Below are 6,274 nucleotides of genomic sequence, written 5' to 3' on the forward strand. Positions count from 1 at the left end.
TTTTTTTTTTTAAGTCAACCCCTGTTCATGCTTCTGGTATTGTTTTGTGCTACCTTTCCAGGAAATGTCTTACTTCTGGTACCAATAACTGCTAAAGACAAAAGCAGAAGACTGGCACAGCATACATGTGTGTGCTGTGCTGCCCAGATCCCCCTGCAGAGGATTTTTGTTTTGTTTTTTTTTCACTGCCTGGGCTTTTGGACTAAGGCACACCCTCCCTCAAATGCCTAAAGTGTTGGCTATCAGCTGGGCCTGGTGGCTCATGCCTGTAATCCCAACACTTTGGGAGGCCAAGGCGGGCATATCACTTGAGGCCAGGAGCTCAAGACAGCCTGGAAAACATGGTGAAATCCCGTTTCTACCTGAAAATACAAAAATTAGCCAGGCATGGTGGCACGTGCCTGTAATCCCAGCTACTTGGGAGGCTGAGGCACAAGAATCACCTGAACCGGGAGGGCAGAGGTTGCAGTGAGCCGAGATTGTGCCACTGCACTCCAGCCTAGGCAATAGAGCAAAACTGTCTCAAAAAACACTCGTGGCTAAAACACTCCTCAAGCATTGTCCTGAGCCAAGGAGCGTTATCTCACCCCAGATCATTCTCCCTCCCCAGGACAGCCTGTGTCCGAGGACCATGAGGCAGAAGATCCCACCCCCTTACCTCCCTGTGGATAATTCAGAAGGACCCTCCCAGTTTCAGAACTTCCCATGGGATTGGCTGAGGCCTCTTCCGAACCTGCCACCCTCACTCCCTCACAGTTGTTGTTGCTGAGAAGTGTCTCATAAACGTGTGCACAAATCTGCAATCTGAGGTCTGCTCCCCCCGGGAACCAAACTAGGAAAATTAGCTTCCCCATTGAACATAAAGTGCCCCATTAATAAGACAAAAAAACCCTACAGCCAAAGCATAATGCACTAAGAAAAAAGCACAGCATGGCAGAAGATGTAGCAAAGAAGCAGTAATTTACACCTCTGTCCTGTCTCAAGAATTAATGAACAAATAGGTATCCTGCACCTGTCTCTATCTCTTATGGCGTTTCTCACATTGTCATCACAACAGAAGATAATGTGCATGGAAGATCTGAGACCTGTTCCATTCTGGAATTATAGTCATTCTGGAATATGGCTATCTTAATAACAAAGACCACAACAATCAAACTAAAGTCATATGACCCGCCAAAACAGTTGAATGTCCAAAACCAGTTACAACTTCAGTTGCCATAAATCTGTTGCAATGTCTGGACATTGTCCACTACAATCTGCCTTTACTGGGCAGCTAGGACCTTACCCACCAGTAATTCATAGCCCCCTGGATCGCACCACCCCTTCATAGTACAAAATGTTGTCAGTCATTACAGTGGTGTGATTTTTAAGTGGGTAATCACTTTTTAAAGTTTTTTAAATTTCTAAAACTTGTGGTAAAATACACATAAGATTTACCATCTTAATTATTTTTTAAGTGTACAGGTCTGTGCATTAAGCCATTCACATCGTTGTGCAGCCAGCACCACCATCCATCTCAGGAAGTTTTTCATCAAAAAACTGAAACTCTGGATCCCCTAAACTTCCCATTCTTCCTACCCTAGCTCCTGGTAGCCTCCATTCTACTTTCTGTTTCCATGAATTTGACTACTTTAGGTATTTCATACAAGTGTGGAATCTTAACAGTATTTGTCTTTTTGTGACTGGCTTATTTCACTCAGCACAATGTCCATAAGGTTTATCCATGTGGTAGCATGGGTCAGAGTTTCCTTCCTCTTTAAGGATGGATAATATTCTAATGTATATATGTATCAAATTTTGTTTTTTCCATTCATCCATCAATGGACACTTGAGTTGCTTTTACCTTTTGGCTATTATGAGTAATGCTGCTATGAATATTGGTATATAACTATTTGTTGGAGTCTCTGCTTTAAATTATTTTTTGTATATACCCAGAAGTGAAATTACTGGATCATATAATAATTCTGTGTTGTTTTTTTTTTAGCAACTTGAGTACTTTTTTCCACAGTGGTTGCTCCATTTTATATTCACCCTAACAATACATAAGAGTTTCAATTTCTCCACTTCCTCACTAACACTTATTATTTTGGGACGAGGGGGTATCTGTTTGTTTGTTTGTTTTGGATAGTACCCATCCTAATGGGTGTAAGGTTGTATCTTATTGCAGTGGTTCCCAACCTTTTTGGCACCAGGGATGAGTTTCATGGAAGACAACTTTTCCAAGGATGAGGTTGCAGGGAGATGGTTTTAGGATTAAACTGTTCCACCTCAGATCATCAGGCATTAGTTAGATTCTGATAAGGGGCACACAACCTAGATCCCTCACATATGCAGTTCACAGTAGGGTTTGTGCTCCTGTGAGAATCTAATGCCACGGCTGATCTGATAGGAGGTGGAGTTTGGGTGGTAATGCTCACCTACCTGCCACTCACTTCCTGCTCTGTGGCGCAGCTCCTAACAGGGATTAGGGAACCCTGTCTTATTGTGGTTTTAATTTTCATTTCCCTATTGGTTTGTGATGTTGAGCATCTTTTCATGTGTTTATTGGCCATTTATATATCTTCTTTCGAAAAATGTCTATCCAAGGCCTTTGCCCAATTTTTTGATCTAGTTGTTTGTTTTTGTCATTGCTGAGTTTTAGGCATTCTTTATATATACCAGATATTAACCCCTCTCAGATATATGATTTGCAAATATCTTCCCCAATCCATGATTGCCTTTTCACTCTGATTATGTCCTTTGATGCACAAAAGTTTTAAATTTTGATGTAGTCCAGTTCATTTTTTCTTTTGCTGCCTGTGATTTTGGTGTCACGGCCAAGAAATCACTGCAAAATCCAATGTCATGAAGGTTTCCCCTGATTTTCTCTAAGAGTTTTATAGCTTTAGGTCATACATTGAAGTCTTTCAACTATTTGGAGTTAATTTTTGTATATAGTGTAAGGTAAGGGTTCAACTTCTTTTTTTTTTTTTTTTTTTTTTTTTTGCATGTGGATGTCTAGCTTTTCCAAAACCATTTGTTAAAAGATTGTTCTATCTTCACTGAATGTTCTTGGCACCCTGGTTGAAAATCATTAGGCCATATATGTGTGTGTTTATTTCTGGACTCTCAATTGTATTCCATCAGTCTATATGTCTGTCTTTATGCAAGTGATCACTTTTCATATTCTTTTAGAACAACTCTGATGTTCAGTCTTCTAGACTAAAGGTCTTCCACTCTAATCTGTTTCCACACCTGCTCTCCCAAAAGACTTTACACTCCTTGAGTGCAGAGACCACGTCCTAGCTATCTTTGTCACCTCAGTACCTGACATCATGCCTGGTACACAGGAGGTGCCCCAAAAATATGTGACCCAAAATGGCAAAATCCTGGTGGGTGACACTGTGTTCATCCCAATCCCACTAAGTATTTCAAGGTGTCCTCAAAAGAAATTAAACTCTACAAAACACTGAAGCAGAATATTTTCCTGACCCCTTCACAGGTGGGAACTGGAGTGCAGGGGCACTGGAACTAGCCAGCTGCTTTGGCACTGACAGGAGTGAATTCCACTCACTCAGACCTGCTGGGCTTCACCCATCACAGGAGGGGGAGCACGCAGGTGAGTAGGTGCAGGAGCCAAGGCAAGTACTTTTGGGCACCAGCAGAAGCAAAACTTCATGTGGTCCCACAGCAGCATCTACGGGGAAGTGCCTGTGATCCCTGAGCCCCAGAAGGAGTGTTACAGTGCCCTTTTAGCTTTGTCGTCTGAGGACAGCTTAAGTGTTAACAGCTCGGTGAAGGGTCAGTGTGACAGCCTTTTACACCCACACCCAATTTCTTGTCTGGCGTCCAGAAGGAATGAGGTTGCACAAACAAATTGAAGGTAGTAAATGAGGGGGATTTTATTGCTGATGAAAGTGTCTCTAAGTGGGAAGGGGAGCTGAAAAGGTGACAGATTGGAAAGGTAATCTTCCCCTGAAATCTGGCCATCCCCAGCCAAACTCTTCTCCAAAGCTACATCATCAAGCTGTCCCTCTGAAATCAACCCACTTCTCTCTAATGTCCAGCCATAGTCTCTGACATCCAGCTGCTTCTCTTCTCTCTGCCAGATGAGCCTGGGGATTTTATGGGCACAGGATGGAGGGGTGAGACAGGCCATGGGCAGTTTTGGTAAAGTCAACATTCAAGCAGGAAAACAGGGATGTACGTTCTCACTTTGAGCTGAGGTTCCAGGCTTGAGGGTAGAGCCCTCACCAGGGACCTGCCCTCTTCTGCCCAGAGTTTCCCTGCCTCTTGTCCCTATCAACATCAACAAGAAATGTCTATTTTACTGAAAAATTCTTGGGGAGACAAGAAAGAAAGTTTACATTGTGCATAACGTGGGAGAACTTCATAAAAGTTCCTTTAAATATTTTTCTTCTTTTCCCTCAAAGTCCTCTCTCTGCCAGCTACTTTGTTTTTCCTCCTTCTCTTCCTGTCCCTCTAGCTCAGCCTCTAAAAAATATGTTCTACTGTCTCAAAACTATTCCATTTTCAGCCTCAGAGTGCCAACCCACTCAGCCAAATAAGAGCTTGGTGTCTGGTTAATGGAGTACAACCATCTATCCACTGCTCTTCAAACCTAACGCTCAGGAGTTCACACCCATTCTTACCCAAGCAGCAGATTCAAGTTTTCACCCATGATATGGTTTGGCTGTGTCCCCACCCAAATCTCATCTTGAATTGTAGCTCCCGTAATTCCCACATGTTGTGGGAGGGCTGTGGTGGGAGATAATTGAATCATGGGGGCAGTTTCCCCGCTACTGTTCTCCTGGTAGTAAATAAGTCTCATGAGATCTGATGGTTTTAAGGGATTTCTTTCCCCTTTCACTTGGCTCTCATTCTCTCTTGCCTGCTGCCATGTATGATGTGCCTTTCACCCTCTGTCATGATTGTGAGGCCTCCCCTATCACATGCAACTGTGAGTCCATTAAACCTCTTTTTCATTAAAAATTACCCGGTCTCAGGTATGTCTTTATCAGCAGCATGAAAAACAAACTAATACAACCCACCTCCACAGGTCTCCTGAAAGGTGAGGCAGACACTAAGGGAGGGTAGAATCTACTGCTAGAAATATTAGTTTCTCAGCCAGTCATGGTGGCTCACACGTGTAATCCCAACACTATCAGAGGCTGAGGCAGGGGGATCACCTGGAGCCAGGAGTTTGAGACAAGCCTGGGCAACACAGAGAGACCCTGTCTCTACAAAAAAATAAGAGGGAGGAAGGAAGGAAGAAAGGAAGGAAGGAAGGAAGGAAGGAAGGAAAGAAGGAAGGAAGGAAGGAAGGGAGGGAGGGAGGGAGGGAGGGAGGAAGGAAGGAAGGAAGGAAGGCAATCATAAGGAAATGGTTCTCAAGTACTGATGTATCAGGAACATCTGGAGGGCTTCTTAAACCACATGGCTAGTCTACAACCCCAGAGTTTCCGATTTGGTAGATCTGGAGTGGGGCTGAAAAATTTGCATTTCTGGGTTCTGCTGAGGTTGCTAGTCTGGAGACTAGACATTGAGAACCACTGTAAGAAAATATACCAAGATTCGGTGGTCACCTATAGGAAATAGGTCGGAGCACAGTTGTTTTGAATGCTGCATAATACTACTCTGCATTGTGTAATATTGATAATGAAAGCATACATATTTTATAATTAGAAAAATCACATTAGTAGTATTATGGAAACAAAAAAGTCATTCTTTACATATATGTGTCTCAAAAGAGTCAATCCTCTCTGCTTCCTTTAATCTAAAATTCAAAAACAGACAACACTAATCCATAGTGATAGACATCAGAACAGTAGAGGCCTATGGGGGTGAAGATTGATCAGAAAGGGTCACAAGGGAACCATTTGGAGTAATGGAAATGTTTACCTTGACTGGCGTGGTAGTTACCCAAGTGCATACACTTATCAAAACTAATCTACTTGTGCATTTAATAACCATGTTTCTCTCTATCAAATTTAACTCGAACAAACTCACTGTGATCAACAAAAAAGTGCCATTTTTATATACATACACATAATACAAATATTATATACACACATATACACAATACCTATAATCATAACTGTGTAAAATTGATATGTACAGATGGATATTGACCAGATAATAACACAGCAAGTGAAAACAAGTAATTCAGAAGGGAGGTTGGAGTTTCATACTTATTTTTTCCATTTTTACTGTTATTATTTAAGCAAGAGATTTTTTTTTTTTTTTTTTTTGAGACGGAGCCTCGCTCTGTCACCCAGGCACCCAGTGTCACCCA

The sequence above is a fragment of the Colobus angolensis genome, unplaced genomic scaffold, assembly GCF_000951035.1.
Source record: "Colobus angolensis palliatus isolate OR3802 unplaced genomic scaffold, Cang.pa_1.0 Scaffold34, whole genome shotgun sequence".
Lineage (NCBI taxonomy): Eukaryota > Metazoa > Chordata > Mammalia > Primates > Cercopithecidae > Colobus > Colobus angolensis.